General features: G+C 41.1%; 2 long non-coding RNA genes across 2 annotated transcripts; one reads left to right on the forward strand and one right to left on the reverse strand.

Annotated features, from left to right (window-relative positions):
• Positions 1 to 18,237: 18,237 nt before the first annotated feature.
• On the reverse strand, positions 18,238 to 18,722 carry LOC149460480 (uncharacterized). Its single transcript, XR_016313066.1, has 2 exons — positions 18,624 to 18,722; positions 18,238 to 18,518 (listed from the first exon to the last, which is right to left on the reverse strand). It is a non-coding gene; the product is annotated as an uncharacterized LOC149460480 (long non-coding RNA).
• Positions 18,723 to 19,727: 1,005 nt separating this feature from the next.
• Positions 19,728 to 20,337, forward strand: LOC149460481 (uncharacterized). Its single transcript, XR_016313067.1, has 2 exons — positions 19,728 to 19,951; positions 20,057 to 20,337. It is a non-coding gene; the product is annotated as an uncharacterized LOC149460481 (long non-coding RNA).
• The last annotated feature ends 3,185 nt before the right edge of the window (positions 20,338 to 23,522 follow it).

Raw genomic sequence — 23,522 nt, forward strand, 5'->3', positions numbered from 1 at the left:
GCAGGGAGGAAAAAGTATGTGAACCTTTGGACTTAATAACTGGTTGACCCTCCTTTGGCAGCAATAACCTCAACCAAACGTTTCCTGTAGTTGCAGATCAGACCTGCACAATGATCTGGAGTAATTTTGGACCACTCCTCTTCACAAAACTGTTTCAGTGTAGCAATATTCTTGGGATGTCTGGTGTGAATCGCTCTCTTAAGGTCATGCCACAGCATTTCAATTGGGTTGAAGTCAGGACTCTGACTGGGCCACTCCAGAAGGCGTATTCTGTGCTGTTGCAGCCATTGTTTTGTTGAATTACTTGTATGCTTTGGGTCATTGTCCTGTTGCATCACCCATCCTCTGCGGAGCTTCAGTTGGCGGACAGATGGTTGTACGTTTTCCTGCAAATTGTCTTGATAAACTCTGGAATTCATTTTCCCATCAATGACAACAATCCGTCCAGGCCCTGAGGCAGCAAAGCAGCCCCAAACCATGATGCTCCCTCCATGTTTTACAGTGGGGATGAGGTTTTGATGTTGGTGTGCTGCGCCTTTTTTTCTCCACACATAGTGTTGTGTGTTCTTCCCAAACAACTCAATCTTGGTTTCATCTGTCCACAGTATATTTTGCCAGTAGTGCTGTGGAACATCCAGGTGTTCTTTTGCAAACTTCAAACGTGCTGCAATATTCTTTTTGGACAGCAATGGCTTCCTCCGTGGTGTCCTCCCATGTACTTCATTCTTGTTTCATGTTTTCCTTATTGTAGATGTGTCAACAAAAATGTTAGCATGTGCCAGAGATTTCTGTAGGTCTTTAGCTGACACTCTGGGATTCTTCTTTACCTCATGCAGCATTCTGCGCTGTGCTCTTGCAGTCATTTTTACAGGACGACCCCGCCTAGGGAGAGTAGCAACAGTGCTAAACTTTCTCCATTTGTAGACAGTCTGTCTTACCGTGGACACATGAACATCAAGGCTTTTGGAGATACTTTTGTAACCCTTTCCAGCTTCATGCAAGTCAACAATTCTTGATTGTAGGTCTTCTGAGAGCTCTTTTCTGTGAGGCATGGTTCACATCAGACAGTGCTTCTTGAAACCAGTAAACCCAAAACAGGTGTGTGTTTTTTAAGGGCAGGACAGCTGTCAGCAACACATCCAATATCATCACACTGATTGGAGTCAAGGTTGGCTCACTCCTGGCTCCAATTAGCTCTGGGAGAAGTCATTAAGCTAGGGCCTCACATACTTTTTCCTCCCTGCACTGTGAATGTTTACATGTTATGTGCAATTAAACCATGGCAACATCTAATGTTTGTGTAGTATTATGTTCAGCAGACTGTGTTCTTCTATTGTTGTGACTTAGATGACGTTCAGAGCACATTTTATGCCCAATTCATGCAAAACTCCACGTAATCCCAAGGGGTTCACATACTTTTTCTTGCAACTGTATGTCTTTTCTAAAAAAAATCTCCAATATGTGTAAAATAATTGGTTTACGTGAAAGTTATAACATTTACAAATGGCGGTATAGATACTAGGATTTTTTTTTCTACTAGTAATGGCGGCGATCAGTGACTTTTAGCGGGACTGCGGGACTGCGGCGGACATTATGACACTGGGGGGGAAGTAACTGATATCGCCAGTGACACCAATACATTGATCAGTGCTACAAAAAAGCACTAACACTGTACTAATGGCACTGGGCAGGAAGGGGTTAATGTGAGGGACGATCAAAGGGTTAACTATGTACTGGGAGTGTTTTGCTAGGGGGCGTGTTCTTTACTGGAAGTACACTGATCCGGATAGCTATGCTGTGCACATCTATCCCGAGCAGTGTGCTCGAGCTCACAGGGAGGAAGACTGTAAACAAAACAGTCTTCCTTTCCATTGGTGATTGTCGGTAATCACCGGGCGCTGGTTGGTAATTACCGTCCGGGACCCTATGATTGACATCCGTGGCCGCTAATTGCAGCTTGAGTAGGGCGCGTGTGCTCCCCCTACCCAGAAATGCAAAATCACATATATATACGTGATTTTGTGCACAGGTGCTGCCCTGTAGCAGTGTATCTGCTATAGGGCAGTCCTTAAGCGGTTTAAGAAAATTAAAATAAAAACAAAAACAAACATGTTATACTTACCTGCTCTGTGCAGTGGTTTTGCACAGAGCAGCCCAGATCCTCCTTTTCTTGGGTCCCCCATCGGCGTTCCTGGAACTTCGCTCCTGCCAAGTGCCCCCAGAGCAAGCAACTTGCTACGGGGACACACAAGCATGCTTGCTCCTGTTCTGCGTGTCCATTCACACTCAGAGCTGCGGCTCGGTCCCACCCCCTCTCTCTCTACATTGGATCACTGCCTGTGATTGACAGCAGCAGGAACCATTGGCTCCCACTGTTGTCTCAGCCAATGATTTCCTGAAGATCCAAGGCTCCCATACACATCGCTGGATTGCGATGGGGCTCAGGCAAGTATTGGGGGGCTGGGGGAGCTGCTGCACACAAAAGGATTTTTACATCATGCATAGGATGCATTTACAATCACTTTAATTGTCCCATAAATGACTGGAGGTGTTAAAGTTGTGAAACATAACTAACATTATTAGTATTATTATACAGGATTTATATAGTGCCAACAGTTTTCTCAGCGCTTTACAATATAACAGGAGGCAAAACAGCAACAATACAGTTCAATACAAGAGGGATTTGAGGGCCCTGCTCCTTGGAGCTTACAATCTAGGAGGGAGGGGCTAGTGGTACAAAAGGTAGTAACTGTGGGGGATGGACTGGTTGGAAGAGTAAAAGATTCCAGTATTAGCTGAGGTCAGGATAGGCTTCCCTGAAGAGATAGGTTTTCAGAGATCACCTAAAAGTGAGCAGAGTAGGCGATAGTCTGATAAATTGGGGTAGAGAGTTCCAGAGGATGGGGGAAGCTCTGGAGAAGTCCTGGAGATGAGCATGGGAGGAGGAGACAAGGGAGCTAGAGAGTAGGAGGTCTTGCGAGGAGCAGAGAGTACGGTTTGGGTGATATTTAGAGACAAGATTGTTGATGTAATTTGGGGCAGAGTTATAAATGGCTTTATATTATTGTTAGTGTTTAGAATTTTATCCATTGGGCAACGGGAAGCCAGTGGAGGGATTGGCAGAGAGGGATGGCAGATATGGAACGGTTAGTAAGGTGGATGAGTCTGGCAGCAGCATTCATGATAGACTGAAGAGGGAATAGCCTGCGATGAGGTAGGCCAATGAGGAGGGAGTTACAATAGTCAGGGCGAGATATAACAAGGGAGTGAATAAGTTGCTTAGTGGTTTCAGAGGTTAGGAATGGTCGTATCTTGGAGATGTTGCGAAGCTGAAGTCTACAAGATTTGGACAGTGATTGGATATGGGACTGAAAGGACAGATGGGAGTCTAGGATTACACCTAGTACCCTGGCATGAGGGGAGGAACTGATGATTGTGTTATTGATCTTGACGGAGAAGTCATGGTAGGGGGTACGGGCTGGAGGGAATACTAAGAGCTCAGTTTTGGAAAGATTGAGTTTGAGGAAGTGGAGTGACATCCATGCCGATATGTCACTTAGTAGGTTAGTAATGCGAGTGGAGACTGAAGGGGTGAGGTGAGGGGTAGAAAGATAGATTTGTGTGTCCTCAGCATAGAGATGGTACTTAAAGCCGTGGGAGTTTATCAATTTCCACTGCATAGCTTGGAGTCATCTGTAAAAGCTGAAATGCTACCAGTTTTAGTAGCCTCCAAATTTGTAAAACTCTTCTGAAATATCTGTATTCTAAGGCTCTGCATTTGTGTTGTTACTATCTCAGCCTAAAGTTATAGAGTTTTAATAACCCCCTATGTGTAGTTCAGTGGATGCTGAAAGTCAAAAAGAAAAACCAAAGCAACAAAAAAATGGGAAATTTACAGGACAAAGTTTATGACACCCCATATTTAACTACTGTAATATTGCCTAATTGGTCTGATGGAGTTTTTTGCTTTTCCATTTGAGTTTTCAGATTCATTAACTGAGTATTGATACCTGAAAGACAAACATGGCCTAAATACATTTTTGTTTACCTCTGGGATCTTGTCTTTGAACCCTTTCAACCATTTCTATGAAGTGTAATCAGACATAAAAAAAAGAAATCTCAAGAACTAATGAGTACAAATTCAGCTGGTAAGGCATGGAAGTAGCCTTTGGCTGTTAATGTACTACTTTTAAAGGATAAGTTGACCTTTGGGAACATGTTAAATGTTCCACCCGTTTCTAGGGTGGAACACATAACATGTTCCTGATCCTGTAGCCGCCGCCAGCTGACCCCCCCCCCCCCCCCCCCGAACAAAAGTATGGGGAGAAGTTCCAGTGCTAGCTGTCAGTTTCCAAAAAAAAGCGTGGCCGTGCTGTGCTCTGTCCACATGGCCGCGTCATTCGTTCACAGTGGCTGTCAGTTTGTAGTCCTCAATAATCTACCACAGCTCTGTGAGCCCAGTGGCAGTTCATTAAGTCTTCCTGTCAGCAAGTATCGTCTTGCCTGTATAGGATGTACAGATACATAGTGTGCAGGAGACCTGCATGGCATCAGAGATCTACTGATTGCTGGTGCAATGCTTTACAGGCTACTAGCACAAAAAATAACAAATGCACATTTTTTTTAACTGCAAAAAAATGGGCATTTATTATTTTTTTGTGGAAAGGTGAACCTATCCTTTGAGTGGTCTTCTTTAAAATTGCAAAAAAATGCATTCACTATGTTTACAGGATCCAGAAATTGTTCTGGCAGCTTATATTGCATAAAATAAACTGGTCGCTTTAATTATTTTGAAATGTATGGCCTAGTAAGAATGATTGTGTGTATTTTCTTATAGTCATTAAGATGTACAGTCCTGCAGAAAGAGCAGTTCAGAAGGGACTCTGAACCTTTCCTTAACTTGCTGTTGGTCCCGGCAGCTAGATGGGCTAGGTGGATAAGTTGGGACCAGGGGCGGAATGACAACTCATGGGGCCCCCAGGCAATAGGGTATCATAGGGCCCCTGTGTCCTTGCCCAAACTCAAAAAAGCCTATGAAAAAGGTACCAGGGGCATCTCATGGGGCCCCCTACTGACCCCGGGCCCTCGGGCTGTGCCCGAGTTTCCAAATGGTCAGTCCTCCCCTGGTTGGGACTGGCTGCAGCACTAGAAAGCAAAATGCTAGCAGGAGGCTACAGAATGACTGAAAAACTAGAAGAATAAATGATGGAAAGATCAGTAACGGACACATTATTTCATAATTGTCAAATTGTATTTTAGTGTACAAAGTTTCTATTCAACCTTGCTTAAATGGCCTTAGCCCATCCTTTCATTTTTCTACAGTCATAAGTTAATAACATTTCTAGTGGTTGCAATACAATGACTGATTTCATAAGTTGGGCAGGTAAAGTAAGTATTAAAGAAAGTAAATATTACTCTGTAGTATGTGCTTCATTAATTAACAAAGGGGGGACACTATTTTGGGTATCTTGCATTTCGTTGAGTTTCTGAAAATTTCATATATTATATTTGTGAATGTTTAGTTGATTTATTTTAATGATAATGTATTATATTTCAAATTGAATATTATGGCTTTAAAATGCTGTTAACCACTTGAGCTCTGGACGGTTTTACCCCCATCATGACCAGGGCAATTTGTGCTATTCAGCACTGCGCTACTTTTACTGGCAATTGCAACATTACCCAAATGAGATTTATATATTTTATTACACACAGATGGAACTTTCTTTTGGTGGTATTTGATCACCACTGGGTATTTTATTTTGTATTATTTAAACAAAAAAAAAGACAAAAAAATCTGGAGGAAAAAACAATATTTTCTACTTTCTGTTATAAAACATATCCAATAATAATAATAATAATATTAATAATAATAATAATACAATTATTTCATACATTTAGTCCTAAACATATCAGCTACACATTTTTGGGGAAAAAATCCCAATAAGTGTATATTAATTGGTTTGTGTGAAAGTTATAGAGTCTACAAACTATGGTATATATACTGGAATTTACTTCCTATACTGGCAATCTGTGATATATAGTGGGATTGTGATAATGTGGCAGGCAATCTGGCACTAGGTGTGAGGGACACTAACTAACTAAAACTGACATCAATAGTGACACTAATACAGTGATCAGTGCTAATGCTGTACACTGTACTGTGGGCTAGGAAGGGATCAACATCTAGAGGTTATGGCAGGACCTGGTTCAACTGCTGGTGGCACTGTGCTTCTCTGGGTGGAAAGCTGCAGTTCTAGTGTCCATCAGCAGGTGTCTCCCAGCAGCCAGCAGGTTCCAGTAATCAGCTCCACCTTGCACACCTGCTGGGAGGGTACTTACGTTTCCTCTTTTGCTATTGCTCCCTGTATCAGTGTTTTGATTGCCTTCCTTGCTGCCAGATGCTTATCCTGCTCCTGAGCTAGCCTGGCATCCTGAACCCCGCCGCTTTACTTTTTATCCTCTTGTTCCTGTACCCAGTCCTGATTCCCCCTTTCCTGCATCCCTGGTATTTTCCTGTTATGCTTGTTTCCTATCTTGTATATATTTTACATTACATAATGTATATAGTTAGTTGTTTTTTACATGGCATTTAGTTTTGATTTTCTTGCATTATCGTGTCTATTGCTGCTAGTGTATGGTTATCTTTCACTGTAAATAAATCTCACTTTAAAGATTATATATATATATATATATATATATATATAGTATCATCCCAGCTGCAGATTCCTACAGGTCAATTGTGTGCCTAACAATGTGTAATATGTGCTGTTTTTATTTTACTATCTGTCTATTTTTTCTCCTTGCTTTGCAGGGATTAAAAACAACCATATTGCTGTTCTGTGTTTTGTAATTGTGTGATTGAACACAGCTGATCAGCCAAAATCATGTCCAATCACAGCAGAGGTCAGCAGGGGGCATGTATGCGCATACCCGAAGCCCAAAGCAGGGGGGGGGGGTAAAAAAGAAAGGGAGTAGGATGGGTGGGGACCTGAGTGGACCCACCATTAGACTTTAGCTGCCTCCACTGAGTTGGTTTACACAGAAAGCAAAGCTCAGTCGATGTTCCCCTGAGAGTAATAATCTATCCAAGGGTCCCAAACCTTAGCGTATTGGGTGTACGTATCTTCCAAAATTGAAGTGAACCTCTCATGCATAATAGTGCCCAGGAGCCTCTGTTTAACTTCGCTCATGTTAAGAAAAGGTTGTCTTTACACCCAGGCAAGAGTGTGACGTGCAACCAGGAACACAAACCCCACCAATTTCCCTTGAGTCTTAGACAGAGATGGAATAGGTTAATTTAGTAAGGCTTCCCAGGGGTTGTGAGCTACAGTGACATCAAGAGTGGAGCAAATCATAACATAAACACGTGTTCAGAACCAGATTGCTTTAGGGCAAGCTCACCAGTGGGTATTCTTTGCAAAGTGCAATTTCACCACATTTGTGAAGCTCTGGAGGAAGTGATCAGTCTATTGGCCTTAAGTAAATCAATCCTATTGTATTCTATAATTTTAATACAAATTCAGATATAAATCAAAATAATATAAAAATAAAATATATTAAAAAATATGTATTTTATTCCAGAAAGATTATGTGGCTAGAAGCAGGGCTAGAATGCTGGCTTATTGAATCCAGCCACTAAGCTGTGCCCCTGGAGCTTAGAACCGCCCATGCAAAGAATAGAAAAAGTCTAACAGGTGAAAAGTCTAGGAATGCAGGTTTTACGAAACACAAAATGCTCATAAAGGCCTATGAAGTAAGCTAAAAACTTTTTCTGTTCTTCCTCTAAAAGACACCACTGGAGTCTGATACTTCAGGGCAGGAATGTATGCACATACAAATGTGTTGTACAAATATCCTTAATTTTAAAAAGTGTTCATTAATAGTTTTCTTTTTACAGTGATCATTGTATATACACTTTCAAATGACTCTTGTTATTATTTACAGTATGTCTTGAATATATTCATATAATCAAAAAAATATATTTGTCAGTTGTTCCAGTTAAACTTTAATAGAGTAAAGTGTACTCCAGTTTTTGTTCCTGCAAGCTATTTTTGTATTTTAGAAAGGTCCATTTTCTTTGCATTTAGTCCCAGTTAAGTAATAATGCTTACAGTACATGATTTACCAGCTAGAAGCAATCTTTGACCTGAAAAACACAGTGCATGGAAAAATAGGTCCTACTAAAAGGCAGAATGGCAAGGAAAGTATTAGTGACCTATGCCGGCAGTCATGTGTTTCAATTATTTTCAGGAATCCATTTGTCAAATAAGTGAAGCGATCTTAGATGTCAAGTTCAAGCTGGGGTTACTGCCTTTCTACATCTGATATGATGTATCTTCAGTAGCTGTTTAATTGAATTACTCAATTTATTTTTCAAGCAACAATGCTCTACCAAGAACCATGACATTAAACAATTAAATATGAGTTTAAAAGTCAGCATTTTGTGTAATTCATCATTTCAGCAAACCATCACAGCGGCCTTAGGGGCCTGACAATTTCTGAATGCCGTAATCAAAAGAGGAATTCAGTATCAAAAGAGTAGCAGACCACCTGTCCTGAGATCCAAGTTGTAATATAGAATTACGTTTTATTTTACTTGTAGATGATTATAAAATTGCTGTATTTGTGCATCATAAACATGATGGCATTACTGTTCACGTAAAATTATATATACATTTTAGAAAGAAAGAAAAAATACTTTTTTCTGTTTGATTTTAACAGTTTATTGGGCTATTTCGTACAATGCATTTTATTTAGTATGCTGTAAATTTTTTTGATATGCACCGTGTATAACAAATGTTTTCCAGCAAAATATCTGGAATATTTGTGCTAATTTCTATTACATTTTTTTAGGGACTGGCCTGAAGTAAGGGGGGCACCTGCCTTCATGAATGATAGCATCCATGATAATTTTTTCCAGCTAAGATTATAGCAGATGGCATTGCACTGGTAACCTTCAGCAAAAAAGCTAGTGAGATGAATGGAGTAGTGACATCAGTAGCAGTAGTCCAGTCATAGCAGGATTGGGCTGGAGAGGGAGAGAGCTAGAATGCACACTCTTCACCTACGACTCCTCCCTTTGGCCACAGTGATGACATGTGGGCAGAGGGAACATGACATACTTGCTAATGTGCTAATTATGTTTACACAGGGGTAAAGCAGGAATATTCTGGGTTTGTTGTGAAAAGGCCAGTTGGTTTTCTTTGCTCTAAAAGAAATCCCTTATGCCACATAGTTACATAGTTATATAGATAGTCAGGTTGCAAAAAGTTGATCTAGTTTAACCAATAGAAAAAATAAATAAATAAAGAGAGTAAATAGATAGAAATCCTCCATTAACATACTGTAATTCTATAACTGTAACTGATCCAGAGGAAGGCAAAAACCCTATACAAGCATGGTCCAATTTGCTCCAGCAGGGGAAAAATACACTCCTTCCTGATCCTGCAGGAGGATATTGGATACTCCCTGGATCAACAATCCTTGGTGGGTGTTATTACATGTAAATGTTAGCATCATGTTTTGTTCATTTAGGAATGCCTTCAGTTCCTTTTTTAAACAAACTACTGAGCTGGCCAGAACCGGTTCTTGAGGGTGTCTATTCCCCATTTTCACAGCTCTTACTGTGAAAAAGCCTTTCTGTATGTGAAAGTTAAGGGCTTGTTCACATCATGGTGCAGAGATGTCAGTTTTTCTGCACCCATTCTCCAAGAGCACAATGAAATCAATTGTTCTGTATGTGCCCTGTTCACACCACAAAACTGGCATCATGTGCAGATTTGTTCTGCGTAATGTATAAAACACATTGAAGCACTCCTGAAAACTGATGTAACTTGATGTCTCTGCAAGTGAAATCTGTGCTTCAGTTTCTATCAGTATTTCTGCATGTATGGTGTGACCAAGGCTTGAATCTCTTGTCTTCCAGATGTAATTAGTGGCCCTTTGTCTGTTGTGATGGCCTGAAAGGGAATAACTGTACACCAAGTTACACCTATACTTATATGAAACACTTATGTATTTAAAAATAGTGATCATATGTCACCTTAAAGTGGCTGTAAAGGCTCAAGGTTTTTTACCTTAATGCATTCTTTGCATGAAGGTAGAAAACCTTCTCTGTGCAACAGCTCCCCCAACCCCCCAATACTCACCTAAGCCCCATCTCATTCCAGCAATAGGCACTGGAGTCTCGGCGATCCCGGGACTCCATCTCCTCATTGGCTGAGACAGCAGTAGAATCCATTAACTCCCGCTTCAGTCAATCACAGACAGTGAGCCAATGAGAAGAGAGGGGGCGAGGCCATGCCACGGCTCCATGTGTTAATTGTACACCACAAAAGCACTCTAAAATCTAAAACAGGGGTCAGCAACCCCCCTGCACGCATGGCAGACATGGCAAGCTGCCGCATTTATGACGGCACATGAGGGAAGCCTGGGACACCTCTCACACGCAAAGTTGGTGCCTACGGTTGGCTACACAGATGGGAGTATGATCAGTTCTTTATCACTTCAATTCCCTGCCTCCTTCATTTCCGCCCACCTCACTCGGCTTTCCTGCAACCGACAAAGCTCTGTTGAAGATGACTGGATGTAGTGGGTGGTGCACCACGCTCCCCCAATGGATGCTGTACCTCAGTGAGCTCCTCCTCCCAACCTCGGACTGTACTTGGCCTTAACAAAGGACATGCAGGAGAGCTGCTCCTCGAGTTCCCACACTGCACATACAGTATGTAAAGTTGGATTCTTTTATAGATACAACCACAACCTTCACTGTGTGTTGTTGGCTGTTGCAGCTCTGACCTGTGAAACCCTCAGATCAGAATGGCAACACAGCTGCAACAGCCAGCAACACAATGTTAAGATTGGGGTTGTGTTTGAAAAAGAATACGACCTCAGCTGTGTGCAGTATGGGGAGGAACCGCTCTGATGAGAGCCCTGCCAGCAGTCACCTTATCCTCTGCCCTGCTGACCTCCCATTGCCCTGAAGATGCTATGCTCCGCCCTACTACCCCATCCTATGCCCTTGTGTCTTCATCCAATGCTCTGCTGATGGCACCCTATGCCCCGCTGATGCCATCCTATTCCCTGCTGACTCCATCCTTTGCCCTGTTGGCCCCATCCTATGTGCAGCTGACCCCTTCTTCTGCCCCGCTGACCCCATCTTATGCCCTGTTTACCCCATCCTCTGACCCGTGGACCCTATCCTCAGCCCCTTTGACCTCATCCTCTTCCCCACTGACCTCGTTCTCAGCCTTCTTGACCCTGTCCTCTGCCCTGCTGATGACTGTCCTATGTCCTGCTGACTCCATCCTATGCCCCGCTGATCCCATACTCTTCCCCACTGCCCCCCAAGGTGCAGGAATAGCAGCTGATTTGAGGTGTGATGGTGCAGGAATTGGGGTGATCTGAGGGGTAAATGTGCAGGAATTGGGGCTTATTTGAAGTGAACAAGTGCAGGAATCGGGGTGATTTGAGGGGTGCATGTTCAAGAATTGGGACTGATCTGAGGTGTGAATTTACAGGAAGTGAGGTGATGAGGGGTGTGAAGGTACAGGAATTGAGACTGACCTGAGGCGTGAAGGTGTAGGAATTGGGGTGATTTGAGGTGTAAAGGTACAGGAATTGGGGTTATTTGAGGGGTAAATATGCAGGAATTGGGGTGATCTGAAGTGTGAAGGTGCAGGAATTGGGGCTGATCTGAGGGGCGAAGATGAATTGTGGCTGATTTGAGGTGTGAAGATGAGGGAATTGAGGTGATCTGAGGGGAGAATGTGCAGGAATTGGGGTGATCTAAGGTGCGAAGGTGCAGAAATTGGGACTGATTTAAAGGGGTGAAGGTGCAGGAATTGGGGCTGATCTGATGGGTGAAGGTGGAGGAATTGGGGCAGTCTGAAATGTGAAGGTGTAGGAATTGTGGCTGATCTGAGGTGTGAAGGTGCAGGAATTGCGGTGAACTTAAGAGTGAAGGTGCAGGAATTGGGGTGATTTGAGGTGTGAAGGTGCAGGAATTGGGCTGATCTGAGGTGCGAGGGTGCAGGAACTGTACCTGATTTATGGTGTGAAGGTGCAGGAATTGTGGCTGATTTGAGGTGTGAAGGTACAGGGAACTGTTAGAACATTTTTTGCTGTTTGTGTCTCTGCTAGGTAGATTCACTCACCCTCTTTGTCCTGGTCACCATTGTCTCTAGGACTGAAATTGAGAGAAGATCTAAAATTGAATTAATAAAAATACAGTAAATGAGTTGTCACCAGGACAATAATAGAGGGGAATTCTTTCTATGCGAACATTTGTTCCAGTGACCATCGTCTAAGAGGAGATTTACGTTGCTTTTTGAGAGATTTCTTCTCACCTCCTTTTGTGTCAGCAGGGCATGCAGTTATGAGAAATCTTTAGACTGGGACACAGATGGCCAAAAAACAAAAGTTTTAACCATTCCCTACATTAAAAAAAATAGAAACACACTTGGAAGTTCAGTTAAGGTGTCAAAACAAAAGAAAACTACCAAAAGTAGCTTCCTGAATAAACCTTTATCATATGTTCCTTTAGATTCCGGGAAAAAAACCTGGTTGCTTATTCTTGGGTGATACATTATTTGGCTCTGGTAGATTCACATGGCAACAATTATTAACAATCACTTCAAAACTGAGGAAATTGCATGAAATCCTAACTCTCATAAAATGTGGGTACAGTTTTTAGAGTTGCTTGTCACTTTATTACACAGGTGGATTTTAGTACCTTCCAAACTGTTACATTTTGGACAAAGAAAGCACCAATTTTATGGAGTATGATTTATAAAATATCCAACTGTGCCCTGGAAATATTATTTGAGGCAACTGGCAAGTAAGCCACATACATCAATGTTTGTTATTTATAGAGGGAATAAGGGGAGTAAGTTACAATTAATCAATTAATGAATGCACACCAGGTGCAGAGTAAATTTAGAACAAAACAAACCTGTTAATCACAATGACTTAATGTTATCAACACTGAACAAGTGAGATATAAATAACATGGGCAGAGATAAACATTAAAAATGGTGATTTTAATAGAAAATAACAGTGCATTTTAATACTAAATCTGATCATTCACAATACTAAATAAACACAAACAGTAAATAATATTTACAATATTTATTATTGTCTACAGATACAGTTTCTATCTATCTATCTATCTATCTATCTATCTATCTGAGATACATACACTAACTACATGTATATGCACATATGCCTGCCTTTCCACGCACATTAACTTTAATGGCATCCCTGTCCATAGGGTTCAATATTGAGTTGGTCCAACCTTTGCAGCTATAACAGCTTCAGCTCTTCTGGGAAGGCTGTCCACTAGGTTTAGGAGTGTGTCTATGTTTGACCATTGAATGTTTGACCATTCTTCCAGAAGTGCATTTGTGAGGTCAGGCACTGATGTCGGATGAGAAGGCCTGACTCGCAGTCTCCGCTCTAATTCAACCCAAACGTCTTCTTTCGGGTTGAGGTGAGTACTCTGTGCAGGCCAGTCAAGTTCCTCCACCCCAAACTTGCTCATCCATTTCTTTCTGGACCTTGTTTTGTGCACTGGTGCGCAGTCATGTTGGAACAGGAAGGGGCCATCCCCAAACTGTTCCCACAAAGTTTAGAGCATGAAATTGTCCAAAATGTCTTGGTATGCTGACACCTTAAGAGTTCCCTTCATTGGAACTAAGGGGCCAAGCCCAACCCCTAAAAACAACCCCACACCATAATCCCCCCACCACCAAACTTTACAATTGGAACACAATGCAGTCAGGCAAATACCACACACTAAATAGTGAAGCGCTAAAAGATACCAAAAAATAAACCCTATATACACATCATAAATACCATCTGAACCTATAATAATAAATAACATACAATAATAAAAAAATAGTTTGTCAGTGGGATAACTTAAATTAATAAATATCTCATACATAAACTAACCATAGATACCTCATAATATATAAATACGTGATAAAAAATGAACAACAATTGATATTCCCTTAATTAATCCTCAAATAAATCAGTGTTATGGAATCAACATTCATAATTATACTATTTAATAAATAATAAATAATAAAAGTGTAACTATCCGTGATGAATTGTGACAAACCTATGAGTTGAAATAAATAAACTGTGATTCTTCAACAAATAAATACGTGATTCATAATTTCTGTGGTAAACTATATATCAGAGTAAAAAATTATATTATATATTAAATCCACTATATTTTGTGATAAATACATAAAAACACTGTGTCTAAAATAAGCACAAAAGTCCATGCATATAATGTGAAAACACTCAGTGATCTTCACTTCTAGTGCTCAAAAAGGAATCCTCCAATGGCAGCAATGCCTGCTCACCTCCCCACCTCGACCCACACAGGGCCACAAGGCTAAAATTCTCCTCAAAGGCAATCCTTTACTCCAGGCAGCTCAGCAAGGGATCAGTCAGGCAACCACCAAAGCCAGACACGTCCATCAGATTGCCAGACAAAGAAGTGTGATTCATCACTGCAGAGAACACATCTCCACTGATCTAGAGTCCAGTGGCAGTGGGCTTTATACCACTGCATCCTACGCTTTGCATTGCACATGATGATGTAAGGCTTGGAAGCAGCTGCTCAGCCATGGAAACCCATTCTATGAGCTCTCTGCACACTATTGTTGTGCTAATCTAAAGACCACAGGAAGTTTGGAGGTCTTTAGGTATTGACTCTACAGACAGTTGGTGACTTCCACACACTGTGCGCTAGAGCATGCGCTGACCCCACTCTGTCATTTTACGTGGCCTACCACTTCGTGGCTGAGCAAACCTTTTGGCACTTTATAAATACTATATAATAATAATAATAAAGAGAGAGAATTAATAAGGGTTTGGTTAATTGAATAGGGAAAATTTGGTATGCTGTGGTATGCTGTAGAGCAGTGTTTCCCAAATTGTGAGACACGTATAGTATTACCTCACTGTGGGTGGAATACTGCCATGCTCAGGATTTTGTTTTTGCTCTTGGCAAAAGAACATATGGTGGAAACTGCAGGAAAAATGGTTAAAGGAGTAATAAACCCAAAAGCAAACATTCATTCTATGATAGCTTACCGATTACTAGATGATATGGCTGTATTAATTTCCTTTTTAGGCTTTCTTTCTTTTATTTTCATCTGACAATCCAGCCAGTTAGTCAGTTGATTTTCAGAAGTTCAGCTATCCAGCAGAATGTATTAGTTTACATGGAAGAGACAAACCCCTTTCACACTGGCAGGGGTGATTACAATGATCAGTTTTTGTTTATTAATGCAAAACCTTTATCCCAAAAGGAAAAAATGATTTGCTGTAACTGATTATAAAGTGTGAGCTGACATTTGGTTACCAATTGTTCAGTGTATTTAAATCTGCATTTAATACTTCACTCTCCCCAGATTAACAGTGCTGATGTCTGCCGTGCCTCTTGTGTTCATTCCTCCAGAGTTGTGTTTCACTAATGCATGAGGTGCTTTACTGGTCAGGTCACCAGGTGAAAACAGAGGGGAAAAAGCCAAACAAAAGAAAACTGATGCTGCCACCACATCTAATGATTGATAAGCTGCAATATATTACATTTTTGGTTTCGGCTTTAATGCCACTTTAAACTGTTTGCTTTATGTTCTGTGAGTTCTGATGGAGACCTTTCTATATGGATGCTGGTAGTTTAGGAAATCGGACATATGGCCAATTTTAAAGCAGATTAAAAGGAAATTTATTTTATGTTTTATTTATATTAAATATATTATTATACAGTATTTATATAGTGCCAAAAGGTTTGCTCAGTGCTGTACATTATAGTGGGGGACAATAGATGAGACAATACAGTAACAAAACAATACACGAGGGGTTCGAGGGCCCTGCTCTTTCGAGCTTACAATCTAGGAGGGAGGGGATAGTGGTACAGGAGGAAGTGGCTGTGAGGAATGGAGTGGTAGGAGGAGTGGAGGAGATTGGCTGTTAGGTGAGGGTGGGGTAGGCTTCCCTGAAGAGATGGGTTTTCAGGGTGTGCCTAAAGGTGAGGAGGGTAGGTGACAGTCTTATGGATTGGGGCAGTGAGTTCCAGAGGAGGGGTAAGTCCTGGAGAATTCCTACAGTCGGGCATGGGAGGAGGAGACCAGGGAGCTAGAAAGTAGGAGGTCTTGTGAGGAGCAAAGAGTATGGGTTGGGTGGTATTTGGGTATCAGGTCGGTGAGGTAGTTTGGGGCAGCATTATGAATGGCTTTGCATGTCTGTGTTAGTAGTTTGAATTTAATGCGTTGGGCAATCGGAAGCCAGTGGAGGGAATGACAGAGGGGGGTGGCAGAAGCGAAGCGGTTGGTAAGGTGGATGAGTCTGGCCGCTGAGTTCAGGAAAGACTGAAGCGGGGATAGCCTGTGTTGGGGTAGGCCGGTGAGAAGGGAGTTGCAGTAGTCCAGACGTGAGATAATAAGGGAGTGAACAAGTTGTTTAGTAGTGTCTGGGGTTAGGGACGTACGTATTTTGGAGATGTTGTGGAGGTGGAGCCTGCATGAGTTTGCCAACAATTGGACATGGGGTTGGAAGAACAGGTTTGAGTCTAGAGTGACACCTAGGACTTTGGCTTGCGGGGTGGGATTGATGTTGGTCGTGATGGAGAAGATGGGGGGGGCGTGGGCTGGGGGGAAAATTAGGAGCTCGGTTTTGGAAAGGTTCAATTTGAGGAAATGGAGCGACATCCAGTCGGATATGTCGTTCAGTAGGTGGGAGATATGGGCGGAGACTGAAGGGGTGAGGTGAGGGGTGGAGAGGTAAATTTGCGTGTCATCGGCGTAGAGGTCATAGTTGAAGCCGTGGGAGTGTATCAGTTTGCTGAGGGAGGAGGTGTAGATGAAGAAGAGAAGGGGCCCAAGGAAAAAAATACCTCTCTAAGTCTCAATGCATGCATTTCTGTTCCTAAAACCATTTTACAGAGCAGTAAAACTTTTGAATTCATATTAATAAAATTGCTGTTGCAACTGTGAATATTATTGACCATTTTAGTATAATGCTTTACTTTATGCTTGATAATGCTTGACTGTACTCTACTTATTTCTTTGTGTAATCTGTGCAATATTTCTAATTATAAGTGTGACCTTTTGTATAAATAAATGTGACTTTGGTATGACTGTTATAGAAGGACCTGTCGAATTCCTGCATAGAATTAATTTTTTTCCTTTTTTGCATATAGAAAAATTAACTGGATCTGGATCATCAACAAGGCATGGATACCCAGAGGACCCAGCTGCAGTAAACCAGAGTGTAGTGCAGTGGCTCAAAGCTGTGCATCTGTCTGTCAGTTCAAAAGGGTGATGCACTTGTAGGCATTGGGCCCCTTATGGGATTGGGACAAGCCATTGCAGGAAATTTAAATAGAAAGGATTCTCTGTCTCTTTCAATCCTAATATCAATGAAAGGGTTGGGGAGATGGGGTGGCGAATTCTCTCTTAATCCATTTCTGATTAGTACAGCAAGGAAAACTGGAATTGGCTAGGATTTTGGAACTCTAATTCAATAATCCTGAACACTGCCTTACAAAATGAATATAGTTTTTGATATATAGATGAATAGTAGGTATATTCAAATAACACATAATTTTGAAAAAAAAATTGAAAAAAATTAAAATCCGCATTTCATCTTGTGCCTAAAAGGGGGTACTGCCCAAGTTAAATACCACTCAAAGGGATAGTGCATGTGCTCGCATAAATCCTTTTGAGGGACTTCGATCTGTTGCAACCAAGGAGATCTGAATTCTTGTAGTGCACCAACTGGGCCCCAACAAGCACACAGAAGATCTTTTACTGCAGTTAAAGGGACTTTAGTCTTTCTAATAAAAAGCTCTTTCTTCATCTCAGATTTGAACCTTGTCATCAGCTTCTGAGGGCCCAAAGGGATCCAGCCTTGTTCCGTAGTAGTTTCTCCTTTTGCTCACTGGGGACAAAAACATCTCAAAGTTGGTTAAATTAAGATTTTCATGACATTCAGAACTGATTGAGATTTTTGTTGTATGTGTTGGCCTTTGCTTAAAGTTACTAAGAGTAATAATTGTAATTTTTTACACGACTATAATTTTGTGCTGCTTTGCTGTGCTCATACTCAACTCTAATATAAACAAGTATCAGTTCACTTTAAACCAATATGGTAGTGTGACAAGGGCACTCCTACCTGAAAAAAGAAGGTTACTAAATGATCCACGCGGAGTAATATGGATTCAAAAAATCCAGGCAATACTTTATTTGATCACATAGATCATAAGGAGGTTAAACATGAGCACGGTGAACATGTCAAACAAAATAAAATCATGTTAAAAAGCACTTGGCGTCTTCATTATAGGGTCATCTTAGCGAGTAGAGCACCATATAAGGCAATATAGAGTAATGGTGAGGTAGTTTCGCCTAGATTTCCATGGATTTCCAGCTTATATTGGAGTAAGCCATGTATTCAGCAGATATGTTCCCAATATATGTCAGGAGCCTCCTGGTATATGGAAGCTGGAATACAAAAATACACAATGTGTATAACAAAATGTAGGAGCTGAATCGCATCCAAGCCTCACCAAGGCTCCCTCTACAGTAATTCGTGGACACTTCTATTACCTTCTCAGTTATGAGACTGTCATACCGACTTCTCAAATGTAGGGACTTCCTGGGTAGCCACCCCAAGTGAAACAAAGTCCACAGTACCAGATGATTCTGAGGATATATATAAAAAGATAAGTGTATATATCACAGGCATCAAGTAACCCCAGAAAATAAGAACCACAATATGAGTATATTACCATCAATAAAGATCAAGAAGACTCCCGTCGACTTGAAATAGGATCAGGTCCTTGATGCTTGTTTAGAGATGTATAGGGGGGTGGGAAGCCAGGTAGTCACAATACGTAAATTCCAGACACATATAGTGTATATATAGCAGGCCGTGTGTACCTGAGTCTATATACCCAATGAGGGGTTTCCAAAAATTACTCAATCTGAGAAAATTGAAGCGGTTTCATTAGGATATGGCTATGTCACAGCATACAGTGCCAAAAAATAGGATAGCGTGTATATATATAGATATATTATCCTCCAAAGAGGATAATATATATATAACATAATATATGTTCTGACGAAGTCTGCGGTGATTGGTGGACGAAACGCGTCAACGTATTGACGTCACTACACTCGGCGTCTTCACAGGGTGCGGCGCCCACGAGGTGGGAAGGAACGGCGGTGTCACAGCTCCTTGCTAGGAAGGCACATGGCCCTTTGAAAAACTACCATAAAGCTACTATTAAAGCGGCTCGCAAACGGCAATCCCCCAGGGGAATATACCTTCCACCGGTGGCAAGTTATTTAAGCTTACAGCTGTTTAGATTTATAGAGCATTTATGGAGTTAAGAAGGCATGTTATACGGGCCTAATTTACCCTGCATACTCTGGGAATTTTTTGGAAATCCTCTTTGGAGGATAATATATATATATATATATACACACTATCCTATTTTTTGGCACTGTATGCTGTGACATAGCCATATCCTAATGAAACCGCTTCAATTTTCTCAGATTGAGTAATTTTTGGAAACCCCTCATTGGGTATATAGACTCAGGTACACACGGCCTGCTACATATACACTATATGTGTCTGGAATTTACGTATTGTGACTACCTGGCTTCCCACCCCCCTATACATCTCTAAACAAGCATCAAGGACCTGATCCTATTTCAAGTCGACGGGAGTCTTCTTGATCTTTATTGATGGTAATATACTCATATTGTGGTTCTTATTTTCTGGGGTTACTTGATGCCTGTGATATATACACTTATCTTTTTATATATATCCTCAGAATCATCTGGTACTGTGGACTTTGTTTCACTTGGGGTGGCTACCCTGGAAGTCCCTACATTTGAGAAGTCGGTATGACAGTCTCATAACTGAGAAGGTAATAGAAGTGTCCACGAATTACTGTAGAGGGAGCCTTGGTGAGGCTTGGATGCGATTCAGCTCCTACATTTTCTTATACACATTGTGTATTTTTGTATTCCAGCTTCCATATACCAGGAGGCTCCTGACATATATTGGGAACATATCTGCTGAATACATGGCTTACTCCAATATAAGCTGGAAATCCATGGAAATCTAGGCGAAACTACCTCACCATTACTCTATATTGCCTTATATGGTGCTCTACTCGCTAAGATGACCCTATAATGAAGACGCCAAGTGCTTTTTAACATGATTTTATTTTGTTTGACATGTTCACCGTGCTCATGTTTAACCTCCTTATGATCTATGTGATCAAATAAAGTATTGCCTGGATTTTTTGAATCCATATTACTCCGCGTGGATCATTTAGTAACCTTCTTTTTTCAGGTAGGAGTGCCCTTGTCACACTACCATATTGTTTGGCATGCATTTTCTTGGGTTTATGGATCCACACTTGTATAAGTGAGTCGGAGATATGACAATGACACTAGCTATTTGTGTCATTTTAGGTGGCTTGTTTCTGTTCTATTTTTGATCAGTTCACTTTAACTTGTGTGTGTCTATTTTCTGGTAATATTGAGATTGTTTACTCTGGTCAGAAGTGTACAGTGGTATCAGCAGGGGTTGAGCTATCAGAGTGGGGTCAAGAGTGAGAGGGAGCCCCAAAATAACTCAGTGACTCTTAGGGGGGTAGTGCTATACAAAGAACTTTGCTCCATACAGCTCTGTTACATATACCATGGAAAGCATTTCTTATATTTGAGTCACCCTGTGTTTTATGCACTCTTCCTGGGTTATCCCAAGGAGACTAATCAGCCCTCCTAGTTCTTGCCTTGGATCACAGAACAAGAGGCAGTCATAAGATTTGTAAAATACATTTGGGCAGGTCTAACACCATTCTTTGTGATTAGATTCTACAAAATTCTGTGTGTTGTCAGTGTACAAAAGGAAATTAGGAGCTGGTTGCATTTTTGACAGATCAAAAGTTTTTTTTTTTTTTTACTTGCAGGGTTTTAAAAGCATACACTATGAGAAAATGTACATATATTTTTTAATTTTGTCCTGATATATACTTTAAATTCAGAGGGTATGATTTCTTTGATGAATATATCTTGTAATTATCCTGTTGTTAAGACTCTACAAAGTCAAAAGTCATATGATGTAAACAGGGTTATGAGGTAAGCCATCCATGAATTCTCTAAGTGTCTGTAAAAGTATGTAGATGATTTAAAGTGGTTGTAAACCCCACACATGAAATATGAACTAAGCATATCCCTCTATAGTGTGCTATTGTCTCAATTAAGAGCACCAAGTGTCATTTCTGTCTGCTGCTTCATTTATCTGCTATCAGCATGAATCACTTCTGACAAGTTTTCCTGTCACCAACAGAAAAATGGTCACAGGGAGGGAGTTCCAGTAGAATGACAGCCTCAGCTCTAGTCCTGTGAGCTGTGTGGAGGGGGGGGTGTATCTTCTCTCCAATCAGCTCTCAGAGCTCTCCTCACTGAGCTCAGCAGTGTGTAATTTCAGTTCTCTGCCCCTTGTCTTTTGAACTCTCAAACAAGCTTTATAGATTCAGCACTTTGAACAGATGTAGAGAAGACTGTAGATAAACAGGTACAGCTTATGTAGGAGGATTTGTTTCATCACCTGAGGCCAGTCACTTCCCTTGGTAGATGTAACGGTTTACAGCCGGTTTAAGGCAACAAAATGTGATAGTGTTTTTTGGTGATCACACTATATATTTAGGTATAGAAGTAGTAAATAACAAAAATAAAAGTTTTGATTTTCCACCAATTATTTCCAACCATATATTTAGTTTTTTGGTAGGAGCACAGCTGTACAGGGGAACTACAATCATAATAAAAGTCACTACTCACCTTTTTCTTCTATTAGGACCCATTTCCATTTTTGCAGCCTGTAAACAACAGTTATGTTGCTTGCTAATTTGCCATAACCAGCCAGTTGAATACAATGGGATACCAATTTGCCAAAATGTCCCAAAATTGTATATGTCACAAAATTTGTAATACGTGTATGGTGTGTTGCCATGTGCTGCAATATAGTGCAAGGCATGTGTGTTGGCTTAGTGTGTTGAGATGCCATTCAAAATGAATAGCACTGAAGTAATCTGCTCTGTTGCACATGTTTTCAATGCATAGATTTAAATTGGCACATAGTGATTGTGAGTTACACCAAACAATGCAAAGCTATTCCATACTTTTTAAATTGTGGATAGAGTAGGGACATTTAAAGCTGCTGTCATTTTTTTTATTGTCATCTGAGTCTCATTAGAGATATTTCCCTTAATTTCCTATCCTGTAGACAAAAAAGGAATTGAGACACTTACCATTGGCTTCCCTGCAGGGGTCTTCTTCTGCTGCCCAGCAGATGTCCTCTCAGGATCCAGAGAAGTGAAGTAGAAGTGTGTGAAGCCTAGGAACCTGAAGAGGTTGCATATGGATTTTACAGCTTGTATTATTCAGTGAAATGGAGAAGCAAGTTGCTAAAAAAAAGTACTCTAATTATTTTGTTGAGATCAAGACACAAAGGTAGATTTCCCACACTTTGTGGATAGGGATAGTGCTTTGGAAATAATTTTTGCAACAGTGTTACAGCTGGCAGCAGGGACATTGAGTGCATGATTACAATGTGTATATAAATTGGTGTTACTGTTTTCTAATACCACTGCATTGGTGTTTGTAGAAGCAGTGTTTGCTTCTGCTGTCAGAGGTCCTGCTAGTGGGTCTGGTGTTTCTATTAGGTTTGTGGGTATACACAACTGTCCAGAGTCACCTATAGCAGTGGTCTGTCAACTAGAGATGATGCTGACAGCTTCTGCAACAAGGAGCAAAAAATGCAGCCTGGAGAGTCCATACCCAAGCAGGTGGCTTCTTAAAGCAGAGGGTAGGCATAGTCCATACTGTGTCCCTACTCCTCCGGAACCTCTCCTTAACTCATAACACTCTCCCTGACAGACAGGGAACCCATCATTACACTAACCACTCGCATGAATGCACGCCAACCCAGGGAGTCAGTACCTTAAATAAGCACTGCCCTCACTAAATATGGCCACAAATGCCAGCCAGGGCAGCAGTACCCAATCAGACAGCTGTGTTTTCTATGACAGCAGCAAATTGCAGAGGAACTAAGTTCTTCTCACCCTTCTTCCCTTTCTGTATTGTTGCTGTGATCCAGTGCCACCTATGGGAGGACAGTCTGCACCTGCCTACAGGATTATTTCGCTTAGACTGTATTCCCACCTACATCCTCTGAAAACAGTGATGAGATGTGTATTGATCAGTTATGTTGTGTTACTTCTATGCATAATATCATCTTTAATTTGCATTGATAAGATGTTGAAGATTGTAATTTAGACGTTACATGATTGGGTAGCCATGTTTTTCTGCTGATTGTGTCATGACCTGGTCTTCTTCCTTTTGCTCCTTTTCCTTTGCTCCTCACTTTTTCTTAGTCCTTTTTTATCAGCTTAGGGCAGGAATGGCCTTTGGTGGCAATTTGTTGCA

Source organism: Staurois parvus, unplaced genomic scaffold (genome assembly GCF_062004578.1).
Source record: "Staurois parvus isolate SC_StPar_1 unplaced genomic scaffold, SC_StPar_1.0 ptg000229l, whole genome shotgun sequence".
Classification (NCBI taxonomy): domain Eukaryota; kingdom Metazoa; phylum Chordata; class Amphibia; order Anura; family Ranidae; genus Staurois; species Staurois parvus.